Below are 27,105 nucleotides of genomic sequence, written 5' to 3'. Positions count from 1 at the left end.
CCGCCGCCCACTCCAGCAAACTAAGCCGTCCCCTCTACACGTAAGATACCATTAGGAAGTTTCTAAAGGAACGGTATTTACGGACCACCCGGTACAATACTAATGCTGTCTGCAACAAGGAGAGGGCCTATAGAAGGTACCGAAGCCAACCCACCCCTGACTCACATCTTGTTTATGTTTCTGCCCGGAATCGTGCTAAGACTGTTCTTGGCTCTGCTAAAAATAATTTCATCCGTACTAAATGCTCTCAACTCTCCAACTCGAATTCTTTCCGCTTCTTCTGGCACCTTAACAAAAACCTTTCTAACAACTTTACCGCATCATCCTTTCCTCCTCTTTTCTACTCTGATGGCTTTGTAGCTATTACTTCTACTGATAAAGCAGATCTCTTTGCTCAGACTTTCTCCTCCAATTCCACCTTAGACGATTCCGGTGCTGTTCCTCCATCACTTCCCCCCTCAGGCTTCCTCATGGCTGACATTAAAATTTCTTCAGCTAATGTATCTTTTGCCATCACTGGCTTCAGTACTAACAAGGCATGTGGACCTGATGGAGTCCCTCCTGTTGTCTTCAAGAACTGTGCTTCGGTGCTTTCACCCTGCCTAGGTAAACTCTTTCGCCTTTGTCTGTCAACTTGTACCTTTTCTTCTTGCCGAAAGTTTGCTCTCATTCTGCCAGTCCCAAAGAAAGGTGACCATTCCCAACCCTTAAACTATCTTCCAATCGCTTTAGCATCCTGTCTCAAAAGTTTTCGAATCAATTCTTAACAGAAAAATGTTAAAGCATCTTTTCTATCACAACCTTCTTTCTGATCGTCAATATGGGTTCCGTTAGGGGCGCTCCACTGGCGATCTTCTCACCTACCTTTCAGACTCCTTGTCATCCTCCTTTCGGGACTTCGGAGAAAGCTTTGCCATTGACTTGACATCTCAAAGGCTTTCGACCGAGTCTGGCATAAATCTTTAATTTCCAAACTACCCTCTTACGGTTTCTATCCTTCTATCTGTGCCTTCATCTCTAGCTTCCTTTGTGGTCGTTCTATAGCCGCTGTTGTAGACGCCTATCGTTCTTCTGCCAGCTCTATCAACACTGGTATTCCTCAGGGTTCTGTCCTATCACCAACTCTCTTCCTTTTATTCAGCAATGACCTTCTAAGCTGTACATCTAACCCAATCCACTCGTATGCTGATGATTCCACCCTTCACCTTTCCATTCGGTTCCCGCAACGTCCATCTAAGCAGTTACTTCAACAAACAAAGGATGAGGATATGGCACACCTAATGTCTGACTTGGCTCGTATCTCTGACTGGGATAAAAATAATCTTGTTGTTTTTAATGCGTCAAAAACTCAGTTTTTGCACCTATCAACCCGACAAAATCTTCCACAGGAGACCCACTAATGTTTAATAATATCCAGTTCAAGCCTGCATCATCCTTGAACATGCTTGGGGTTTCATTCACTCGGAACTTGTCTTGGAAAGATCATATTGCATCTCTTGTAAAATCTGCTTCCAAGAGATTGGGTGTGCTAAGCCGACTCCGTACCTTCTTTACCCCTGCACAGTTGACTTTATACACGGGTTTTATTCGCCCCTGTTTAGAGTACAACTCTCATGTGTGGGGAGGCTCCCCACATACAGCTCTTCTCAATAGGGTGAAGTCAAAGGCTTTTCGTCTTATCAACTCTCCTCCTCTTACTGGCTCCCTTCAACCTCTGTCTCTTTGCCGCATTGTTGCATCTTTATCTCTTTGCAATCGTTACTTCCATGGTCATTGCTCCTCTGAACTGTCTGCTTGCATCCCTCCACCACTACGATGGGTGCTACAAACTCTCTTTTCTGTCCAACTCTCTAATGCAACAGTTAACCGTTACTCCCAGTCCTTCATTTATGCAACAGGTCAACTCTGGAACTGTCTCACTCTGTCTGTATTTCCTACTGCCTATGATCTCCAGTCTTTCATACGCAGTGTCCAGGCATCTCGAAATGAATGGATCTTGAATTTGGCTCTCTATTATATTGTCTTTTGTTTTTTCTTGGAAGGAAAGGTTTTCGGGCTCCTGGCCTTTGGTTCCTTCTTTCTTGCATAAAAAAATACAGAACATAGCTGAATAAGAGAGAGAGAGAGAGAGAGAGAGAGAGAGAGACTGATGAGAACCATTTAGCAGAAATTAATGTGTATGTAGTTTACAAAGCTAAAGAGTGCCAAAGCTTCCATTGTCTTTCATTATTCCTGCGAAAAGAAATCTTATTTGCGAGAGGGGAATTATAATCTGTTTTAAATCTGCAGGAAGGACGTGGCAAAGAAAGTGCAAAATCTTTCTTTACGGCATATTCTTCCTGTAAAAAGAAGCCTAGATAAGTTTGTGACTGTTTCCTTATTTTGGTATTGGAGAAAAGGAGAAACACAAGACAAAGGAAGGGGGACGAGGGAGAGGTAGGGAGAAATGGGGTGTTGTTTAGGGAGGGGACATAGGGGAAATATAAGCATTTTCCTGATTCTCCATACATCCCTCACCCCGTTTCCACCTTCCTGCCTGTTCTCCAAGTCACATTTATCATCCAGGTCCTAATTCATCAAAAAAAAAAAAAAAAAAAAAAATACATTTTATATATATATATATATATATATATATATATATATATATATATATATATATATATCTCTACAGGTAGGTTTATATTATAGAAAAAACGAGAAGGGAGGGGGGGTTGGGATAGGGAGGTTTGAGGGGGATGGAGGGAAGGGGGATGCCATGTTTCCTAACCCTCTCAAATCTTTCCGCCAATTCATTAAATGTCTCAATAACTCTTACGCACATGAACTAATTAAAAACTCCGCATCAGTATACCGAACATGAAATATTACATCGCAAACGAAGTGATTTTTTGTTTTGCAAGAGTCCGTTATAGATACCCTTTGTATTTTTAAAACTACCCAACTGAGCAGACGCATTGCAATAATCCACCGCTTATGGCGTCCTGTCTTTGACGATGGCCTCAATTATGTGCTTAGCGATATGTTCAAAATACACAAAATGTAGTCCAGATTTTTCTTATATAACAAGTTTGAATTTTTGAAAGACTTGAATTCGGTGGATATAGGCTGTAGATAGGGAAATTAGTAACAAATAAGTAGTACCGTGAAGGGAGACGCAGCCCAAGCCAAGGCTGATTACGTGGCAGGGTACTTGCCCCATTTCTGAGACAGACTCGGTAGGGGAAGGTGCGCGGCGTGAGTATCCTAGTTTTTTTTTTACGTATTTACTAATATGTGGTGAATTTTACGTGCGAGTTTTTACGTAGTTTTGTTACTTGAATAATTGTAGTTATGTAGAGGTAGATATAGTAAAGGATTTATTTGAATTTTGTACAGGAAATGCGTGCCGGCTTGGAGTGGCGCCATCCAAACGGAGTGACTCCTACTGGACGAGTGACGCCATCTTTGTTATTTTTTTTTTTTTTATCAGTGTTGTTACATATTCTAATGTATTTTTAGAATTATTTAGCATATTTCGATGTATCCTTGAGTTTGTAGTTGTATTATATATGGATTTTTCGTTATGATCACAAACACTGATGCCTTCACTGAATTTACCGGAGACACATCAAGCTGCAGAGGTTAAATACGGCCTCCATTAACCTCTTCAGTACGAAATATAATTCACAAGTTGAATATAAATTGCCAAACCGTGCTCCCGATTTCCCAACCGTACTCGCGAGTCCCAACCGCCCAATCGTGCTTCTGACTGCTCACCCATGCTCCAAACTGCCCACCCACGTTCCCAACTGCCCACCCATACTCCCGACTGCCCACCCACGCTCCCAACTGGCCACCCATGCGCTCAACTGCCCATCCACGCACCCAGCTGCCCATCCACGCTCCCAACTGCCCATCCACGCTCCCAACTGCTCACCCATGCTCCCAACTGCCCACCCAGATTCCCGGAAAGAAAGTATCAGGGAAAAAAGTAACAGTAAAAAACGTAAGGGAAAGAGCTAATCTAACCTAACCTAACCTAATCTAACCTAACCTAACCTGACCTAATCTAACCTAACCTAACCTGACCTAATCTAACCTAACCTAACCTAACCTGACCTAATCTAACCTGACCTAACCTAGGAAAAGTTGTTACTTTTTTACTGTTACTTTTTTTCCTGATTCTTTCCGATTCCCGCCCACCCATGCTCCCAACTGCCCACCCATGCCCCCAACTGCCCAGTCGTGCTTCTGACTTCCCACCCACGCTCCCATCTGCCCACCCACGCTCCCATCTGCCCGCGCATGCTCGCAACTGCCCACCCACGCTCCTAACTGCCCATTCATGCTTCCAGTTGCCCAACCAAACTCCCAACTGCCCAGTCATGCTCCCAACTGCCCAGTCATGCTCCCAACTGCTTACCCACGCTCCCAACTGTACATCCATGCTCCCAACTGCCCACACACGCTCCCAAATACCCAGTCATGCATTAGTCTGCCCAATCATGCTTCCGTCTGCCCAGTCATGCTTCCATCTGCCCAGTCATGCTTCCTTTTGCCCACCCATGCTCCCAACTGCCCACCCACACTCAACAGCCCAGTCATGCTCCCATCTGCCCAATCATGCTTCTATTTGCCAAATCATGCATCTATCTGCCCAGTCGTGCTCCCAACTGCCCACCCACGCTCCCAACTGCCCAGTCATGCTCCCAATTACCCACCCACACTCCCAACTGCCCAATCATGCTTCCATCTGCCTAATGATGCTCCCATCTGCTCTACCATGCTCCCATCTGCCCAGTCATGCTCCCAACTGCCCAGTCATGCTTCCATCTGCCTTACCATGCTCTCAACCTTCTAACCATCCCCCCTCTAGCCAGGGAGGCATTTTTGGATAGTTTGGGGCTTGGTTGGATAGCTGTGGGCTTGGTTAAGCTGTTACATGCATGGTTAGACAGTTGGGAATGGCTAGGCAGGTTAGGAGCATGGTTAAGCAGTTAGGAATATGGTTAGGCAACTAGGAGCATGGTTGAGTAGTTTTGAGCATGGGTAGGCAATTAAGAAAGTGGTAGAGCTGTTAAGAAATGGAGAAATGGAGTTCCCCCGAGCTAAGTCCTGTATTGGACTATATAGCCCCGCTAGGGTTACAGGAGCGAGCTACCACTCCCAGCACGGCAGCCCGGGCGAGGCTCGAACTCGCAATCCCCCGATTACGAGTCCAGCGCGCTACCACTGTGCTACCGCGCCCCCCCAGAGCTGTTAAGAGCATGTTTAGGCAGTTAGGAGCACAGTTGAGCAATTAGGAGCATGGCTAGGCAATTAGGGCATGGTTATGCAGCTAGGAGGATATCTAGGCAATAAGGAGCATGACTAAGCAGTTGGGAGCAGTTTGGTTGGACAGTTGGAATGATGGTGGGACACTTAGACGCTTGGTCAGATAGTCGGGAGCATGGTCAGATAATCTGGGGGCATAGTTGGACATTCAGGGGCATGGTTGGATGGTCAGAGGCATTCTGTGTTTATCGAGGTTCGATATAGCTGACCCTACTGAATGTCGGCTATACTGAACTATTGGGTGTATGATAACAGCGAGGGTTCACCCTGTGAGAGACAGTTTTTAAGTCTAATTACTGTAGTATCACTTCTGTCTTGTGAAGTCATGAATTTTTTACAAGAAATAGTGTACAATATACTGTATACAATAATCAGTTACCTTGTTTTCCTTAAGATTTAATTTTAGGTGCCCTCCTCCCCCCACCCCTTTTATTTAATGATTCCCAATATTTTCTTTAACAATGATTCAGTGAGGGAAAAAAAAAAAAAAAAAAAAAAATTGGCTGCAAGTACAGTCATCCCTCCTTATTTTTGTTTTTGGTGTTTGCAGGGTAGGTTAGTCATCCCTCTTTATTTTTTTCTTGTTATTTGTGGATTCTGTTACAATTCTATTTTTTTTATTTTATTTTTTTATTTTGCAGATTGTGTTTCAGCTCCCTCCTTTTTTGTGCTTTTGCATTTTGTGGATTCTGATTTGTCATCTATTCATATTTGTGTTATTCTGTTTGCTCATTTGATGACAGCTGTCCTTCAGTTTTTGCAATTGAGCTTTTTGTTGATGTCCCTCCATAATTTCGGGTTTGCTAATTGCGGATTCTGTTAATTTTCCCTCCATATTTGTGGTGTTGTTTTTTGCAGACATCCCTTCATATAGTATACTCTCTTTCTATATCAGATCAGTTGGAGGCAACCTAGATCTGATAAATCTATCTATCTATAGCCTGACACCCTAATCCCGCAAAGGTTGGCCGCAGACAAAACGCCTCCAAGTCGCTCTGTCACCCACCATTTGACTACCCTCCCCCCAACTCATTCCCCCCTCCCTCATATACCTCTCAACTCCATCCCTCCACCTCATCCTCAGTCTTCTCCTCCCTCTCCCTCCCTCCTCCTCACCTACATACACCCACTTAGTCAGTCTTTCATTCTTCATTCTCTCCACATGTCCAAACCACCTCAGAGTATTTCTCCTAATCTTCTCAGCCACATCCACATCACCCCACAACGTTCTTTCACTTCTTCATTCGTCAACCTGTCCCTCCATGTCACTCCACATGCTCCTGTCAAGTAGCTCATTTCCACTGCTTTCACTCTTGATTTGTTCCTCTCTTGCAAGGTCCATGCCTTGCTTCCATATATCAGGGTAGGGATCACAATACTATCATGCAGTGACTTCTTAACTTCCATACTCTCCTTCATATTTCTCATCACTGCTTTCAGTGAACCAACAACCTTCCTTCCCTGCTGTACCCTTTCACGCACTTCATCCCCCAAAGTTCCATCCTTACTCATCACACTACCCAAGTACTTGAATGCACTCACATTCTCCATATCCTTGCCATCCAACCTCATCGTGCATTCAGTGACTTCATTCCTCTCGAACACCATAACTTTACTCTTGTTTACATTAACTTTCAGATTCCTCTTCCTACACACTGTCCCAAATTCATTCACCAAACCTTGCAACTCCCATTCATCTTCACTCAACAATACTGTATCAATCAGCAAACAACAACACCGGAATCTTCCAAATCTCACCCTCAATCATTAGAGCCAGCCCCACATCCACTGCCCTACCTTGCACCTCCTTTACAACCCCATCCATGTATATATTAAACAGCCATGGAAACATCACACAACCCTGTTTCAGTCCCACACTGAGATCAAAGAACTCACCCAGCTCACCATCCACTCGCTCCGTAGCCCTAGCTCCGTCCTACATACTCTTCACAGCACTCAGCAATTTCCCCTCCACTCCATATATTCTCAGTACCTTCCACATACCTTGTCTATCTATTCTGTCATAAGCTTTCTCCAAGTCCATGAAGACAGCATACACTTTCTCTCCCTTCTCTAGATACTTCTCCACTAAACATCTTAGAACAAATATCTGATTTACACACCCTTTTCCCTTCCTAAATCCCCTTGTTTTTCTCCAACTAGCTCCTCTGTCATATGCCTAACCCTGTTAATGAGTATTCCACCATATATTTTTCCAGTCACACTAAGAAGGCAAATACGCCTATGGTTACCACATACTTCTTTCTCCCCTTCTCCTTTGTATAAAGGAACAATTATACCTGATTTCCAGTCCTCCGGAACCCTCCCCTCTTCCCAAGCCTATCTACATAACTTCCATATCCACTCCACTACAATCTCACCCCCATACCTCAGCATTTCACCTCACACTCCATCAATTCCTGGGGCCTTTCCCATCTTGATCTTCTTCATTGCTTCCACTATTTCTGCCCTACTGATCTCTTCCTCCCTCCTCTCATCTCTCCCTCTCCCAGCCATTCCCCAACCACTTATACTCGCACTGCTCTCACTCTCTACATTCAACAAATCCTCAAAGTGCTCCTTCCATCTCCTCAATTTCTCTCTCTTCTCCACCAACAATCTATTATTCCTATCTTTCACTCCCCTACTATTTCCCCTTTTACAGTGCCTCACTTTCTTTACCTCCTTCCAAAACAATTTCTTACTCTCCCATCATTTCACACTCATAAGCACACTCATGGTTCCCCTGAAGTGGGATTTCAAGCACATAATGGATAATAAAGAAGTGAAATGGCATATTCCAGTACAAAAAATGAAAACTGTATGCATCTTCCATATATTTACTTGGGCCATAATTTCACATGCTTGTCACAGCACTTCATGACTAGCCCAGGTGGTGAAAAAAAAAACACTGCCAACATTTGAAACTACTGAGTCATTCCAGACACTGGAAGTGATTCAGATTGATCCTGTAAGCCAATGTTGTCCAGTAGGTCTGCATGTTTTTTCCCATTGACCAGATGGTATCCAGTTTGTACAACAGTTTGTCCAGGATCCCCGAAGTGTTCATTAAATCAGATATCTGATCTGGTGATGTACATTCAAGCTAGGGTTTACTGTATTTGCATTTTTGTTTTTTGCGGATGTCCATCCACATTTGCTGTGTTGTTTTTTTGCAGATGTCTCTCCATATTGCTCAGTCTCTGGCAGCTTCATTATTCAGTCCCTTATCCCTGCGATCACACTCTGTGACCTTGTTCCAAGTGTTTGTTGGCCTGCCTCTCGCAGCCCTACTGTTTACGTTCACACCTCTCTTAGTACTGTACTGTAGTTCTAGTGTTAATCTCATGTTTCAGCTCAGCATTCAAGATGGAGAGATGGCAGTTTTTGTGCTTAGCTCCCTGTAATCTTGTTATAGTTCTGCATTCAATATCGAGAGATTGTAGTGTTACATTTAAAGTTAAATAGAATGTAGGGTGATTTGACCTAATTTATCCTTTCTGTTGTAGGTACTGTACCATACTGTATTGATGTGATAGTGAGATCCAGCCAACCAACGGGCAACACATGGGGACTCGACTAGAGGCGTATCGTCCCCTTGCGGGTTCTTCTCTTCAGTTAAGGTGAGATGTTAGTGACATTTAGTTAACCCCTTGACTCTGCTGGAGAGAGATGCCTTCATATGGTAGCACAGATATAGTCAGGTGACTTGAGCTTTTAAAATTATGTTAGTTAATACACTAAATTAATGTGGTACTGGAGAGGGATGCCTTCATGTAGTGGCACAGATGTGTGGCTTTACTGCCCACTTACAGCTCACAGCTCCCCAGTTCCCAGAACAAAGGATGATGTGGATCACTGGAGAAGGGCAGCTTCAACCTACAGTCCACTGGGGTCACATCCAAATAAGCCTGGTGCATCAAGAACAATCATTTCAGTCTGATGCAGTCCGGCTATCTCCAGATGATATGATTCACTCAAGGTTCCTTTTCAAACTGGAGGGATGACACTGTAGCCTTCATTAACACTTTCACTTCTAGAATGCTTTCCAAAACAGAATTAACAGCAGCAAGGTGAATGAATTTGGGACAGTGTGTAGGAGGAGGAAGCTGAAAGTTAATATAAACAAAAGTAAAGTTATGGTGTTTGAGAGGAATGAAGTCACAGTGTGTAGTGAGGTTGGATGGTGAGGATATGGAGAATGTGAGTGTATTCAAGTACTTGGGTAGTGTGATGAGTAAGGATGGAACTTTGGGGGATGAAATGTGTGAAAGGGTACAGCAGGGAAGGAAGGTTGTTGGTACACTGAAAGCAGTGATGAGAAATAGGGAGGTGAGTATGGAAGTTAAGAAGTCACTGCATGATAGTATTGTGATCCTTACCCTGACATATGGAAGCGAGGCATGGACCTTGCAAGAGGGGAACAAGTCAAGAGTGAGAGCAGTGGAAATGAGTTACTTGAGAGGAGCATGTGGAGTGATGTGGAGGGACAGGTTGACGAATGAAGAAGTGAAGGAACGCTGTGGGGTGGATGTGGATGTGGTTGAGAAGATTAGGAGAAATACACTGAGGTGGTTTGGACATGTGAAGAGAATGGAGAATGAAAGACTGAATAAGAGGGTGTATGTAGGTGAGGTGGAGAGAGGGAGAGGGAGAGGTAGACCGAGGATGAGGTGGAGGGATGGAGTTGAGAGGTATATGAGGGAGGGGGGGGTGAGTTGGGGGGAGGGTAGTCAAATGGTGGGTGACAGAGCGACTTGGAGGCGTTTTGTCTGCGGCCATCCTTTGCGGGATTAGGGCGTCGGGCTATAGATAGATAGATAGATAGATAAGAATAAACTAAAAGATGAGGTGTCAGACTGAATTGATTACATTTGTATAGGCAGTCCTGAGTCATGGATGTGTTAATAACTGTGGAAAAACAGGCATTCGTAGATAGCAATTGCGTTTGTCTAGGCTTTTTTTTTTTTTTTTTTTTTTTTCTGTATAGATGTGAAGTCAAACCATGGTCAAAACAAGGTTGTTGACTGCGTGGTGTGCTTCACGCCTTGAACTGTCAGATGGGATGGGATGGAAATTTGGTGAGCAGTGGAGTAGGGACAAGGAAGTGTACCCTGGTAAATGAGCCTTGTATGCTTTTACCTTTTTTACACTAATTTGGCCTAAAATTGCCTCTGTCTTTCAATGATGAGGTACAGCAATAGATTAATACTAGAATGTGATGCTAGTCATGTGCAATGAAAGGATGTAGAGCCACAATATTGTCTTATTTTGCCTCTGAGCTATGTTCAGTAAGCTGGAAAAGGAGAATAATCTGGACCAGGTTAAGGTAAAACAACTAGATGTTTGAATGCAGTGAAGCTTATGCTAATGTTTATATCATTGACCATGCCTGCATGTCTAGTTCTTTCCACTTGATGGCAGATCTCATTGTCATAGTCATGATCCATGACCCTGATCAGTCCCTTTACACAAAGACCTTGCCACACAGTCTGTCTTGTCTATAGCAGACACCTTAATCCCCTAAGGGGTGGCCATAAATAATTGCTTCTGTCAACCTGTTCCCTGCTATTTGTTTGCCCTCCCTCCAACTCACATTCCCCTTTCATATCTCTCCACTCCATCCCTCTACCTCATCCCCCTCCACCTAACTCATACATTCCTAGCCAGTCTCTTATTCTTCATCCTATCTCCATGGTCATACCATCTCACAGTAGTTACCCTTAAGTTTCAGTAACATCAACATCAATACCACAGTGTACCTTTACTTATTTGTGTCTCTCCATGTAACTCTACATGCTTCTCTCACATAACTCATTTCCACCACTTTCACTTCTGATTTGTGTCCTTTCAACAGGGTCCGAGCTTCATTTTTGTACTTTAGAGTGAGGAATGCAATACTGTCATGCAGGAAATTTGTTTACTCAGTCCCTTACTCAGAAGGTCTCCACACGCAATTTCATTTTATGTCTTCATTGGTCTGTTTCTGGTTGTTTTCCCACATTCATGCCTGTGGGTCATCCTTCAGCTTCTTCTCAGTATATTCAAACCATTTTGACCTGTACGTTCTTATCACTTCTGATATCTGTTTTGCATCTCTCACAGTACAGGGAGGTCCCAAAAATTCGAGCAGTTAGGTTCCATTTGGCATAGTCATATAATGAATTCTCGTGTAACGAAACACATAACTAATGGTAAAATATTGGTTGGGTTCAAGGACCCTATCAAAGGCAAGTTTTCAAACTAAAATATACGATACCAAACGCAACAAACATATCTATATTACTGACCTATAGAGAAAGCAACCTGAAAGAGCAGATAGTATGCAAATAACATGACTGCACATTAATTAACCATATAAAACATGCATAACACTCATCTGTAAGTGGTAATGTTGTGTTGGAGGCGGGAAACTCGCGGTCGCCAGCTGAGCAGCTGTGCCAGATTCCCAATCCCATATTATCGTACCCGGCACGTTAAAATTATCGCTTTTTTATCAAAATTACCACACTCTTAAACAGAGGCATTTTTTTACATAAATTGGTAATTATTGTGGAATTAATATATTGTATTTATATGTGGAGTGATTAACGTTCTTGAATTTGTTTAGCTGTTAAGTACCTACCAGATTATAATACTGGTTATCGTAAGAGTTACTAAATCCTACTGTTTTACTAGTCTTACAGTAGACTTGTTAATTTTGCAATCCTTGATTTATTTTTCAGATTATGAAAGTTATCACATTATCACATGCATGGTATCGCATATTGTAAAGTGTGCCAAAATATTGTATTTTGCATTATCACATGTCTGGCAACGCTGCAGCTGAGCGGTCCTGCTGTTTCTATCTGAGGTTGAGAGAAAAGGGTGGTGACTTCATTTGCCGGGGATGACTGAGTTAGAATCCTCCCACCTCGCCCCAGGCTGAATGTCGTATCTTTGGATTTTCGAGATCATATAACGAAAATAGTCCCTAATTTACCCAGGTCGTATCATCGGTTTCTCGTATATCGAGTGGTTGTATAGCGGGACGTACCTGTATGCCGTACTCATTTTTGATGCTCAGTGATGTCTCACTCATGAATCTGATCATTGTGTTTTCATTGCATTTCAATCTGCATGTATCCTTTTACTGGCCAAGTGTCTCTTCCATACAGCATAGCACATCTCACACATTTTGTTGTGAGTACAGTAAAGCCCAAGTTTAGCGACGTCTTCTTTCGCGGTTTCATGGTTAGTGATGGCCAGCAAATATTCCCAAACACTGGGGTTAGCGTGAAAACCCCTCCGTTAATGACGAGAAAGCGTAAACAACCGTGCACACAGAAAGCAATCGTCACCTGTTCGCATCCATTGTCGCAGAAGAGATGTAGCACAGGATGGATGTGTTGTATGGAGAGTTGGAGGCAACATAGGCAGAGGAGGGTGGAGGTGCCAGAGGTGACACGGTGCAATAGCCTTACCACCTGCCTTGGAATTTACACCCTCATCCTTCCATTAAGCACCTCACTTCATCCTTTCAAGTGAATTTCCTTGCCTGTTATGTAGCTACAGTACTTTGTATTGACACTAGTTTCTTTTCAGGTGTGATCAGTAAATTTTTTATTGCATAAATGGGTTTTAGAGGGAGTTGGGATGGGACCAAGAACCAATTAGCCTATTTCCCATAGGATCAATGCACCGCTTCCCGTCCGATCAGCGAAGTTAAGCAACGTTGGGTCTGGTTAGTACTTGGATGGGTGACCGCCTTGGAACACCAGATGCTGTTGGCATAACGTCCTCCCTACGTGTCAAGTGGGGTTGGTGGAGGATTAGTGCCCCTTCCTGTAAAACAATTAACTCTGAGCCCTTGGCCACCCTGTTTGGGATACATGGCATCTGGCAATGAATGAATGAATGAATCAATGCCCCAACTTAGCGGTTTCACAGTTTGCGGTACTTTTCATGAAGCCAATCAGGCACAAAACTTGGGGCTTTACTTGCAGCCCGAAAGGAGAGCCTTTTAGTCAGGAAAGGCAACAGCAGTTCCCAAAATTCCTTCCATCCACTTATTCTAGCAGTGGAAGTAGCCTCTGTTCCTCTCTGCAGTCAGCACTGCCTCCTGATAACAGAATTTCCTCCACACCTTCACCTGTTCTAAGTGACCTAACCAAAATAACACTTTCCATACTGTCAACAACCCAAACACCACCTCTGCAAATTGACAGTTTCCTATCCGCAGTCTACCTCCAGCACCACTGCATCTCGTGTGATCCCATCAATAAGTTGTGCACAGAAAAGAATTCCTCCCAACTCCCTTCTTACACACAACACAAGACCACTCACTCTGTTCTGTAGCAATATTGCCCTTATGCATCTGCTGACCATAAGTCATATCATTGTTGACTTTGTCCCTTTGCTTCTATCCCATACCTCTACCTCGTAAACTTCTGATTTGCTGCATAGCTTCAGCAGTCATAACTAAGCCAACATAAAGCTCTCAGGATAGCATACTTTTTGACTGTCTTGACTGCCTCAAGTGCCTGGAAAAACAGCAGTGGACGTGTCACGGATCCCTGTTGCATCCCTGCAATGACTGAGAATTCCTTACTTGGCTTGCCATCTACTCTTTTAGCTGTTGTTGACCCTTAGTACAGTCTCATCACCAACTTGATAATCCATTTAGCAAAGCAGCTTTCTCTTAGTTCATTTTACTAACACCCATGGGAATCAGCACCATCACATCCGCGTAGTGTATATGTGGTACTGTATTATTTTCAGTTTTTTCTGTGGCATTTCTCTTGCAGCTGGTGGACAGTGAATATTGTATCAGACTAGCATCTTCAAGGCATAAAACCAAACTCCATTTTGTTTGTACTGTACTACAGGGGTATTGATTCAAGGACTTTGTGATCATTTCATTGGCCTTCATTATTTAACAGCTTCATCCCTTTGTAATTACCCCTCCATTGCAGTACCTTTACCTGTATTCACATTCACTATCACATTCATTCAACCTTCTGGCATTGGTTCTTCCCTTGGCCTGCATTGCATTGATTAGCTCAGGTACCATTTTCACACCTACTTTACCAACAGCTTGAACACTGAACACTTCCCATTCTCTGGATGCCCTGAGACAAAGCTTTAAATACACAACTGTTCTTTGGATTCCCCTTGGTGTGTTTGATGCCATCATGTAAATGATGATTCAGAAAAGAGAGAGAGAGAGAGGAGAGAGAGAGGGAATCTGCATAAAGGGCTCAGACAACCAGATAAGAATGGGATTGGGTAGTGAGTTGGAAGGGGGGTTGGAATGGGAAAGTGTTAACAGCTTTGTCAGCATTTCAGTGGTACCAGCCATTTTTCCCCTCTTATCCCAGAAGTTAATCTTCTGACTTCCTCCTCTTTAATCTTAGGTGGTGGGTCTTGTTATGGTCCAGTATTGGTAGGACTCTTCCTGTCTTAGTCAGATTCCTCATTCATTGTATAATGTGCAGTCAGCGCTCACATAACACGCGATCATAGAGCGTGAAATTCACATAATGTGGGATGCAAAATATGATGCCAAAATTTAGTCACAATGCGAAAATGATAGACATTAAATGGGCAGAAATAAGTGCCCATTTTTTTTTTTTTTTGAGAACCATACTACGCGGTGATGATAGACATAATGCAGCCATCGGCCCCAAATTATGGTTCAAACGCATAACTCGGCAAAGTAGGGTCATAATGCGGTTGGGACAGACATAGTACGGCCAGTGTTAATCATAGTGCGGGTTGCATCAGCCTATAACGTATGGCTGTTACTTGTCTGCACTGGGTGTCATCATGGTCCACGGAGCATTCCTGTCCCAGGTGAGCCTACCCTCTTCTTGCATTCTGGCTGAACATGTGCTTTGTGTGATCTTTGTTCTTTTTTTGGGCATGGAACCCCACTCCACTTCCCCCCAGCAAGCCCACAACCTCTTTCATTCAAGGTTAGGAATCCTCCAGTGTTTGTATGTAATGAAGTCTTTATTAGGTAGGTAAATGTCCTGGGAAAAAACCCTAAAAATTGCCTCCAAAGGCTAACTTGGGGTTGGCTTGGGTACCTTGAAACCCTTTAACATGTAAATATATGGCCCTATAACGCAGAATTCTTATAAAGCGGAACCTTCTGGTTACAATATTTGCACGTTATATGAGCACACTTTGTACAGTACTTGCAATACAGTACATCCAAAACTCCAGCTTCCAAGAAACTTTTTCTAAAATATTTTTCTTGTGATACCTGGTTGTCAACATATCGCCTGTATATGTATATACATACAGACGGCGCAATGGAAGTCTGGACCCTCTAATTCGCACCATATATTTGGTAGGGTCCAAGAAATATTGTAGGAAAATTCCTGTAGTTGGCGGATTTTTTTTCTGGTGGCTTCTAGCAACTTTACAGGCTTAACACCACATGCTGTGAGTTTATGAGCTCAGTGCCTGCCTAACTTTGGATGGGAAAGCACGTCATATTTTCTTGTCCTGCCTGGCCCTTGTTAATTTCAAAGCTCTCGTTTTCACACCCTCCTCTGTCTTAGTGAATCATTGGAGATGGGTCCCAAGCAACTAACTGATGTAGAAAAAGCCCGAATTTTAACTATGAGAGAGGAAAATGTGAAAATTAAGGATATTTGTATTCGAACTGGGGGAGGAAAATCTACCGTTATGGCACTCCTCGCTGCTGCCCGCCATGTGCCAAAAAACACAATTCCCCAACATAAAGACAGGCTAGGACCTAAAAGGAAGACATCACCAACTACAGACAGGTTACTGAAGCAAGCTGTGATAAAAGACCCACGTTTGACTGCTAGACAACTCAAAGATATGTACCCAGAATTGCTGAAAGATGTGTCTGAAAGAACCATACAGCATCAACTTCAGAAAGACTTCAAGATCCCCAGCCGTACTGCTGCACTGAAGCCTCTCCTTAATTTTTACATTTTCCTCTCTCATAGTTAAAATTCGGGCTTTTTCTACATCAGTTAGTGGCTTGGGGCCCATCTCCAATGATTCACTAATGCAGAGGAGGGTGTGAAAACGAGAGCTTTGAAATTAACAAGGGCCAGGCAGGACAAGAAAATCTGATGTGCTTTTCCATCCAAAGTCAGGCAGGCACTGAGCTCATAAACTCACAGCATGTGGTGTTAAGCCTGTAAAGTTGCTAGAAGCCACCAGAAAAAAAATCCACCAACTACAGGAATTTTCCTACAATATTTCTTGGACCCTACCAAATATATGGTGCGAAATAGAGGGTCTAGACTTCCATTGTGCCGACTGTATATATATACATACAGTATATCTATCTATCTATCTATCTATCTATCTATATATATATATATATATATATATATATATATATATATATATATATATATATATATATATATATATATATATACTGTATATCTATATATATAGGAAGAAATTAATAGTTTACTAACTCAAGATACCATGTCATATTTAATGTTAATGGTATTGCAGGTTATTATTTACTGGTACATGATTTCCTCATCAGTTATCATTATGGTTCTACATTCCAAAGTATTCTACTTGCCATAAAGCTTGTGAACCCAAGCATTTTGGATCTAAGTTTGTACGAGATTTGATAATTCCATGGTGTATTCAAAACTTCACTTGCAACATCATATCTGCATCATCCGTAATTACAGATTACTTGAGTCTTTCCTTGTCAAATGCTTTACCACTTTGAATCTATCATCTCTCCCTTCAGGACCAATTATCTTGTCAGTTTTTTATGTATACACTCAACCCTCGGCTATCACTCCCAATTGGTCCTGCTATGGCTGCGCTATAGCCGAAACCGTGATAGCCGAATTGAAGAACTTAAGGAAATAATTCTAATTGGTGCCATGACCTCAGTCTTTACCCCTAAGATACCCATTTTGTACCACATATTAATGTACAATAGTCCAAAAATGAGCATGTTTTATGATGTGATCATGATTCTTATAAATACCCCTCACAGTTGATTCACTGATGTTATATTTCTTCCCCACACTTCGCTTGGTTTCTCCATTGTCTATAAGTTTCACATTTCCAGTTTATCTGCATAACTTAGGTTCTTCCATTTCTTTATTTCCCTGCCAGGTGCCGCAGCATTATGTTGGGTGATGGTAGTGGGACAGGGAGGGGGTACGTTGGCCATGGTCATATCATAAAAAAGATTATTATTCTCGCTGTCACTGTTCACGGTCTGAGGGTGCGCACTTGAATGGTTTGGCGGGCAGGAGACTCGGTTGGGCGGCCAATCAGCGCTTGGCTGGCGCTGACGTCACACAACCTATCACGGAGTGAAGCTTTTGTTGGTTGGGCGGAGCACCGGATCCCGGCCTTCTTGAACATTTCGAGCATTTCCGGTGCGCGATAGCGGGCATTTAGTGCGTGATAAAGGTATTTGGGTAGTTTTTTATATAGGCGTGATAGCGAGATATGCTATAGCAGAACCCGTGATAGCTGAGGGTTGAGTGTACTTGTCTTCATCCGATACTCCTGGGTCGTAAGTTCTGTGTGTGGCTGCCTGGTACAGCTCCACATCCACCTTTCATCCTTTTATTAATCTATTTCCTCTTTCCCTAAATGTCCACCATTCTTTCATTCATTGAACCACCACCTCTCTCTCCCTAATTGCTGCGTCCACTGAGTCACTCCATCAACAGATTGCCATATATCAATGGGTTCCCCTTGTCCAGCCACAGATGAAATTTGTGCCCTTTAGTAGACACGGCATTAGAGAGCCCTGGTATTCAGTAGCATTACCACATACCGTACAGCACTTTCAGTAATCAGTTTCTGAAACTCAGCATGGAATACTTTTTTTTTTTTTTTTTTTTTTTTTCCGGTGCAAAAATTCTCTTCCACTGGATTTTCTCATCTTGGAGTCACAAGCTAACAGTTTGTGCAGTGACAAATTCCTTGCCAGATATAACTTTAACATCATTGACTGTGACAGATTCCTTGCCAGGTATAACTTTCACATTAATCAGCCTCCTGTCTTAATCTAATCAGGCATATATCCTATCCTGGCACAAATGTTGTCAGCCAGTTGTCCTGCTTAACCATAGTGTTAAACACTATGATGTCTGAGGCAGTTCAAACTCTAGTACAGTACAAACTCTCAATCCTGATTTCAAGAAACCTTTACTTTCCAAAATATTTTGTCATGCTATAGAGGGGTGTTGATATCACATGTTCTCCCACATTTTAATGCATATTTATGAAGACACAATTTTTTGTACACATATGTAAGAACTGATAATTGACTAAATCAGTGTATGTACTTCATTTTATTTAAAGCTCACTGTGCTCTGGACAGTTTATTGTAAGATTTTGTTGAGGTTGTTGTTATGACTAGTTACCAAAATATTCCATTTTCCCTAAAGCCATTGACACTACGCATTTTGCATTTGAGTTTGCACTGTATTCTTTCTCCTTCATTGTTTCTGGTGTCATAGCCACCCCCATCATTTACTTCATGGGATCACCAACCTTCCACTCTGACATGTATGCACAGGTTGCTACCAAGTGTTGTACAGTAACCTCTAAATAACGCGAGGGTTAGGTTCCTGGAGAGGTCGCGTTAGTTAAAAACGTGTTATTTAAACATAATTTTCCCGTAAGAAACAATGGTAATATTGGGGGTTACGTTCCGGCCTCTGAGAAAGTCTACCCATTTGGGGAGTTTTGCTACTCTAAACTTAAAAGCAACAATATTAATTTGAAAGAAAATCCACGTAAAAAACAAAAACAGTATATTTGGGGAGAGATAAACAACATTTGAGCCCTTGCTGGACCGAAGCATTGTTTACTTCTCCCCAAATACATACTGTTTTCGTTTTTTATGTGGAGTTTCTTTCAATTCTGCTTCATTCACGGCATTGTGAAAGTTCCTCAACATTATTAATGCATTAGTAGGTCATAAAAACACTACAGTAAAAGCAACATTTTCATTACAGTAAGTACGTCACAAACAATAACAACACACCCTCACTTCATCTATGCATCACTCGTCGTCTGCTGCTGTACCTCCTCACCCCGCTCCCCCACCTCCCACCGCTCCCCACCCTAAATCTGTTGTCCCTCCTCGCTCTGCTGTCCTTCCTCTTCCTCTTCCTCTGACTCCTGTTCTACTGGTGATGAAGATAACTCCCTTAAGTTTTCTGTCTTCGTAAAGAACTGTCTATCTTAGTCTGAGTGGTTTTCTTCTTTCTGTTCTGCAGCATCAAGTTGAAACAATTTAGATCTGCCATCACTTTCTTTTGGCTACATTTTTTTCCGAAAATGAGCCAAATTGTTCCGAAAGGGGCCAAACTTCATTTTCGAATATTATTGTTCGATTAAAACCAGTTTAAGCAACAGGCAAATAAAAAATTGTATTTATGCATAAACTGCCACACACAGTCTACCAGCTCGGGCCTGTCCAAGGCGCGCGCGGCTAATTTGAAACCATCATGTACGTGTAAAGTCGTGTTAAATTGAGAAACCCTTGTTAGTTAAACATATCTCCTTAAATATTTGCTTGTGTTAAGACAAAAATGCGTTTTTTAAACTCGCGTTAGTTGAGAGGTTACTGTATTAAAATATACTCATCACTCTGGCCACAACTTCACATGCCCACTTCAAACATGATTGTTATTTATTTATTTATTTTATTTATTTATTATGTAAGGGGAGCGAATGATGAGGTGAAAGAGAGAGAGATTGTCCAGGTGCTTGAAGGTGCAAAAGTTGATGTATGCGGAATAACTGAAACTAAATGGAGAGGTGAGAGTGTGAGAGAATGGGAGTATGGATGGGGTATATGTGCAGGAGTAGGTGAGAATGAAAGGGCATAAGAAGGAGTATGTATAGTTGTGAGTAAAAGATGGAAGAAGAGCAAAAGATGGAAGAAGAGCATAAGAGAGTATGGATCAGTTGGGTCAAGGATTGTTTGGGTAAGATTGAAAGTTGGAATACAAATGTGGGCGATTATGTGTGTGTATGCGCCAACTCAAGATCGTGCAAGCAGAGTGAGAGAAGAGTTCTGGACAAATGTGGAAGTGTGCGTGGAAAAGTTTGGAAGGAATGAGAGAGTGTTTTTGATCGGTGATATGAATGGGAAAGTAGGGAATGTGAAGGTGGATGGAATAGTTGGTGAATGGGGTGTGCCTGCTGAGATCGATGAGAATGGGAGTGCGTTAGTGGATATTTGTGCTGGGAGGGGGTTGGTGAAAGCTAATACCCTCTTCAGGCACAAAATGATCCACAGGTATACATGGCGTGTGATGAGAAGGGTGGGTGGTGAACTGAATGAAAGGAAGGATGTGAAAATGTGTAATGGATGCAAGAGCTTATAGAGGTTGGGGGAGTGGACTTTCTGACCACTACTTGGTGGTGGCCAGAATCAAGATCCAATTCAGATGGAGAAATAGAAGAAGGGAAGGACAGGAAGAAGGAGTATTTGTAAGGAGAGTGTAAAGGTTACAAGAGGATGAGAAAAAGGCAAAGTATAACAGAGAAGTGGAGGAACGATTGGGGAAATATGAATTGGAGCAGATGGGGGACGTGGAAGGTGTGTGCAGGATATTCACAGAAGAAATATGTGCAGCATGTGATGTGGTGTGTGAGATGAAGAGAAGACAGAGGGGTGTGCAAGGAACAGCATGGTGGAATGAAGAGGTGAGACAGGCTGTGACACAAAAGAAGAAAGCATACAATGAATGGATGAGAAATAGGGGCGTGCAAGAAGTTGAAAGGCGGAAGAGAGAGAGATATGTAGAAAGAAAGAGAGAGGTGAAAAGATTAGTAAGAGAGAGTAAGAAGAGAGCGGATGAGGAATTTGGAAGGAATTTGAATGTAAAGTGGAGGGACTGTAAGAAAATGTTCTGGAAAGAGGTGAAAAGCGTAAGACAGGGTGGAAGTGAAGTTAGGAGGGGAGTGAAAGATAAAAATGATAGATTACTAGTGGCGAAGGGGAAAAAAAGTGAGCAGATGGAGAGAACACTTTAAGGAATTGTTGAACATAGAGGATGGAAGTAATGCGAATATAAGTTGCTGGGGAATGGCTGGGAGAAGGAGGGAGGTGAGAATACAGGAAGAAATCAGTAGGATAGAAGTTGTGGAAGCAATGAAGAAAGTTAAATTGGGGAAAGCCCCAGGAATTGATGGAGTGTGTGGTGAAATGCTGAAGCATGGGGAAGAGATAGCAGTAGAATGGATGTGGAAAATGTGCAGATTGGCCTGGGAGGAAGGTAGAGTCCTGGAGGATTGGAAGTCAGGTATAATTATTCCCTTGTACAAAGGAAAAGGGGAAAAAGAAGTGTGTGGTAATCGTAGGGGCATTTGTCTTCTTAGTATAATAGGAAAAGTGTATGGTAGGATACTTATTGACAGAGTTAGAGAAAGAACAGAGGAATTAGTTGGAGAAGAACAGGGAGGCTTTAGGAAGGGAAGAGGTTGTGTAAATCAGATATTCATTCTTAGATGTTTAGTGAAAAAGTTTCTAGAGAAGGGAAAGAAGTTGTATGCGGCTTTCATGGATTTGGAGAAAGCATATGACAGGGTGGATAGACAAGGATTGTGGAATGTATTAAGAATATATGGAGTAGATGGGAAGTTGTTGAATGCTGTGAAGAGTATGTATGATGGTGCTAAGGCTGCAGTGTGTGTGGATGGTGAACTGAGTGAATTTTTCTCTTTGAAGGTTGGGTTGACATAGGGATGTGTCATGTCTCCATGGTTGTTCAATCTGTACATGTATGGGGTAATAAAAGAGGTACAAGGTAGGGTAGTGGATGTTGGAATGGCCCTGGTGAGAGAGGGTAGTATTTGAAAACTCCCTGTACTGTTGTTTGCAGATGATACTGTGTTGTTGAGTGAAGACGAAGGAGAGCTGCAAGGCTTGGTGGATGAGTTTGGGAGAGTGTGTAAGAAACGGAATCTAAAGGTGAATGTAGGGAAGAGTAAAGTGATGGTCTTTGAGCGAGATGAAGTCAGTGAATGTACAGCGAGGTTGGATGGTGAGGAATTGGAAAATGTGAGTACGTTTAAGTACTTGGGTAGTGTGATGAGTAAGGATGGAGTTTTGGAGGGTGAAGTGCTTGAAAGGGTACAGCAGGGAAGAAAGGTTGCTCGTTCCTTGAAAGCAGTGATAAGAGGCAGGGAAGTGAGCATGGAAGTGAAAAAGTTACTACATGACAGTATTGTGATATCAACTCTAACGTATGGAAGTGAAGCTTGGACGTTGCTGGAAGGACACAAGTCAAGAGTGAGAGCAGTGGAAATGAGTTATTTAAGAGGAGCCTATGGATTCACATGGAGAGACAGGCTGACAAATGAGGATATAAAAGAGCGTTGTGGTGTGGATGTGGATGTGATAGGATGCGTTAGGAGAAATACACTGAGGTGGTTTGGTCATGTGGAGAGGATGGAGGGTGAAAGACTGACAAAGAGAGTGTATGTGAGTGAGGTGGAGGGGGGAAGAGGGAAGGGGAGGCCGAGGATGAGATGGAGGGATGGGGTGGAGAGGTATATGAGAGAGGGGGGTGTGAGTTGGGAGCGGGGCAGTGAAATGGCGGGGGACAGGGTGACGTGGAGGCGATTTGTTTGTGGCTACCCTGAACGGGATTGAGGCGTTTGGCAATAGATAGATAGATAGATTTATTGTCATTCCACCCCTGGAGGGCCATCAGTTAGTGGCAAGGCAGAAACATTTATTTCTTAGGTTCAGTGGTCTAGACATATTTTAATGAGGCATCAGAATGTCCAGAATGGTTTAAAAAGTGAACAGAAATAGCTGTTGATGAGATGAATAACAAAAGCCATCCATAACAAGATGCCTTTATGAAATTGACAAATATGCCTTTCTGTTTAGTACCACCTTGAGAGAAGGATTAAACGTTAGGACTTCCTTGATTTGTATTATGTGGGGGAAGCCAGCCAAGGAGCTATTTGAAATTATTAAAAAACTCCCTGAGGCAAACATTTAGTATACCTTGCGTTATGCCATTATGTCTCATCTCATTGGGGACAGTATTGCCACAGCTGTGTTTTATTATTATGTGGTACAGTACAGTACAGGCACTGATCGTATTATGATATATGAGAGAGCGAAAGGACAATTTTTACTTTGTTGAGGCACAGAAACAGATTGAAGTTTAAAGTTCAAGAAAGGAATTAGGGTAAGAGAGTGAAGTGGTCCAGTAGGGAGCAAGTGCCATGGTTTGATGTGTACAGTTGGAAGTGCTGCGGGCTGATAGACAACAACTACTATAGCATGGTATTTCTAATCTGTAGATCTCTTACTCCTTTCATCTTGGCGATGGTGAGGTGCATTCAGATTGGAGAGTTGCTTTGACTGTTAACTTTTGATACTCATGTCTACCTCATACCTATGGCTTATAGGATTTCATGGAGTAGGAGTGGCCTGGTACCTTGAGGTTAAAACAAACCGACGATGATTGGCAGTTTCTTAAGTGCAGCAAATGTTGTGGGGTTTATGAACGGGGAGGTGCCTTGAGTTGATAAAGGGACTACTGATGAGTGGCATCACAGGTACAGCATGTGGAATTCTGTGGTGCTAAGTTGGCACAGGCTGTATAGTGATGCACCACCATAGTAAGATGACAAGTGAACGATTATTTTCTTAGAAGGACATGGACCATGTATTGGTGTTTTACCATAGTAAGATGACAAATGGATCGTTATATTCCAAAGTTTTCATGGGCTGTGTGGTGATGCTCTACCAGAGTAAGGAGATGACAAGAAGAAGGTAAATTTCCTAGGCTGACACTGGTTATGTAGTGATGCTTGACCATAGTAAGATGGCAAAAGGAAGGTAAATTTCATAGGTTGATATGGACCATGTAGTGATGCTTTACCCTAATAAGGAGTTGACAAAAGGAAAATTATTTTCCTGATTATTTTATCACACCTAAGGATGGGATTGTGACTCATCTAAAAATGGAACCCAGTGGACTGTAGGCTTAAGTTGTTGTTCTGCAGTCTACCATCCTCCTCTCAAGGGATAGAGAAGTAGCTGAGGCATGTTTATAACCAGGCACCAAGCCACATGGTCATATTAGTGCCACCATGTGAAGGCATCCATCGCCATTATTTATGGGTGGTTTGAGATGGCTTGTAGGATAGATCTGTGGTAGAGGTAGACTGTTTATCCAGGTTTCTATATATAGCTAGTGATAATTTTTATTTTATTTTTTTTTATTTATTTATTTTTTTTTGTTATAACTTTATGGTTTATTTATGGATTTTTGGCTTGTAAAGATTTGTATTCTAATGTTGATCTTTATTTTCAGGGTAGGACATAAAACAATCACTCCGCGGGAGCAACCCATCTCAACCAAGCAAGTCAAGCTCGCCGGTGGTGAGTGTTGAATTTTTTTGTATATGGCTAGGGTGTTAGGGTGTTAGGCTCTTAAAACTCTTCCACGAACATGAATAACACATTTTTTTTTAGCCTATCTCACACAGGATGGAATCATGGCCCAGAGCTGTTGACTGATGGTTGTGGGTGAGGCACGGATCCACAAAGGAGAGGGTAAATTTGAGTACTTAGAATTAAGGCTAGGTAGGTAGTGTTTCGTATGAAACGAATTAATGTATTAATGTGTCACCATACGAAACAGTTACAGTAGGTTAGTGCGTTTCCATATGGAGTGAAGAGTTTAACCAGTCCGTTCTGCGGATTGGTTTAGCTATACTGTTCCCTTCTGGAACTGATTAGGGCTAGACTAGGGAATACACGGCTTGTCATTGGGCTAGGGCTTTTGTGTTTACTTTGCTTGCCATGTAGTGGAGCGGTGGTGGATAACCAGAAACAGTTTGCTGAATGGTCCTGGAGCATAGCAAAGGATCTCTGTGTAGGTAATAATGGGAGAGGGGGATTTGTGCACATTTTTAAAGCACTTGGAAGCAGACTCCCATAGCTTGGTAGACATAATCACTGATCATGCTTGGAAATGTGGCAGATCATTGAAAAGGACTGAGGCTTTCTTCCATGTGGCTTCTGTTAGATTGTGCATGGGGGTGAGTGAGTCAGGGCCTTTAAGTTAAGTAATGCTGGTGGTGTGTGGGTGCTTCATGGCAAGCATTTAACTAGCACAGAGATACAGTTAGATTGCTAGAGAGCTAGTAGAGACTGTGCATTCAGGGTACTAGGGCACAGTAGAGACAGTTCTTGCAGAGGTGTGTGCTAGTTAGGTGTGCCTGTACACAAGTAGGTGTAATAGTGTATGGGTGTGCACATGGCTAGCCTATAGTGCAGTGATGTGGCAAGTGCTGAGTGCCACAAAATCAGTTCTTCCAGGTGTATGGGCCAGTTAGATGCACAAGGCTAGCTGGAGCTGTGCGGGGATGGGAAGGGATGTGGGTGCCCATGACAAGCCAGTATAGGGTAGCTAGGTTGATGTGTGAGTGGATGTGGGGAGCGGAGTTAATGCCGTTTTCCCCATAGAAATTCTTAAAGTGGAGAAGAGGTGTTGGTGTATGTAGTGTGAGGCATTTGAGTGGAGAGAATGTGAGATGGTGGTGAGAATGAGGATAGTAGAGGTGGAGGAACATTGGAGTATAGGGAATGTAGGTATTTGTGACTGGAGAGAGTGTGAGGTGTTTGTGAGTGAAGAGAGTGTGAGATGGTTGTAAGAGTGGAAGTAGTAGAGGAACAGTGGTTGGAGTGGAGAGAAAGCAAGGTGTTGGTGAGTGGAATGTGGGATGGTGAGTGTGGAGGAAAGGAGAGGTGGAGGGATGAGTTGGAGTGGAGAGAATGCAGAATGAGTGTAGAGTGAGAGGCAGAGGGATGATGGAGTAGAGAAAGAAAGAGAGCAGTGTGTGTGTGTGTGTGTGTGTGTGTGTGTGTGTGTGTGTGTGTGTGTGTGTTTTCCCCTCCTAGGTGTGTTGTGGCTGGAGTGATCCTGGCTTGGCAGTCAACGGAATCGCCCGGTGGGTGTCGACCAAGATTACTGTCACCGGATACATAAATAATAAAAGGTAAATAGCTTCAGTTTTGCCATTACAGTGTGTATATGCTTGACTGCATCAGTCCCATGATGTATTTATGGCATTTTGTTCATGCTGCCTCCTGATGACTTTATTCAGCTGAGGAGAGTCATTTCAGACTGGAAGAGTTGATTGTGGTATTTTGTTCTCTTGGTGAGGACCGCTGATAGGATGTTGGTAAAGGATGTTAAGTATTAGGGAGCAGAAACACGGGTTGCTGATATGTGACATGGTGCATAAGCAGTGGGTGGTGAAGAGGAGGACCTATGAGTATGAACCCAGGAGGAAAAGATGAAAGTTGAAAAACCAAGCAGTATGGGATGCCGTCTATAGCAAGATGAACAAGAGTGGTGATGGAACAGAGAACTATTGACATAAGTGTTAATTAACAGTACAGAGCTCTCAAGAACAGTCTCTTGAGAGTTACAGATTCAATATGTGGATGGATAATGGGGCCTCCAAGACATAAGCTAACATGATGGTGGGGTGAGGGAGTAGAAGCCATAGTTAACCCGTGGATTGCGCAGTTACCCTTTTTTATCCCAACCCATGGTGCACAAAATATGAAGATGTTTTTTTTTCATAAACTTGAAGATAAACTTCTTTGCATAGGGCCATGCGTAAGTTTACATAGGGGAGTAGTGGGGGGGGGGGAAAAAAAAAAGTTTATCATAAACTTGAAGATAAACATCCAGGGCATCATCTAGTGAAAAGGGAAAAAATCTCTCTCTCTCTCTCTCTCTGTCTTTGCATAATGCCATGCGTAAGTTT

This window comes from Coenobita brevimanus, chromosome 25 (genome assembly GCF_032717465.1).
Source record: "Coenobita brevimanus isolate Jiangsu-jjx chromosome 25, ASM3271746v2, whole genome shotgun sequence".
NCBI lineage: Eukaryota > Metazoa > Arthropoda > Malacostraca > Decapoda > Coenobitidae > Coenobita > Coenobita brevimanus.
Note: the sequence above shows the minus strand (reverse complement) of the source record.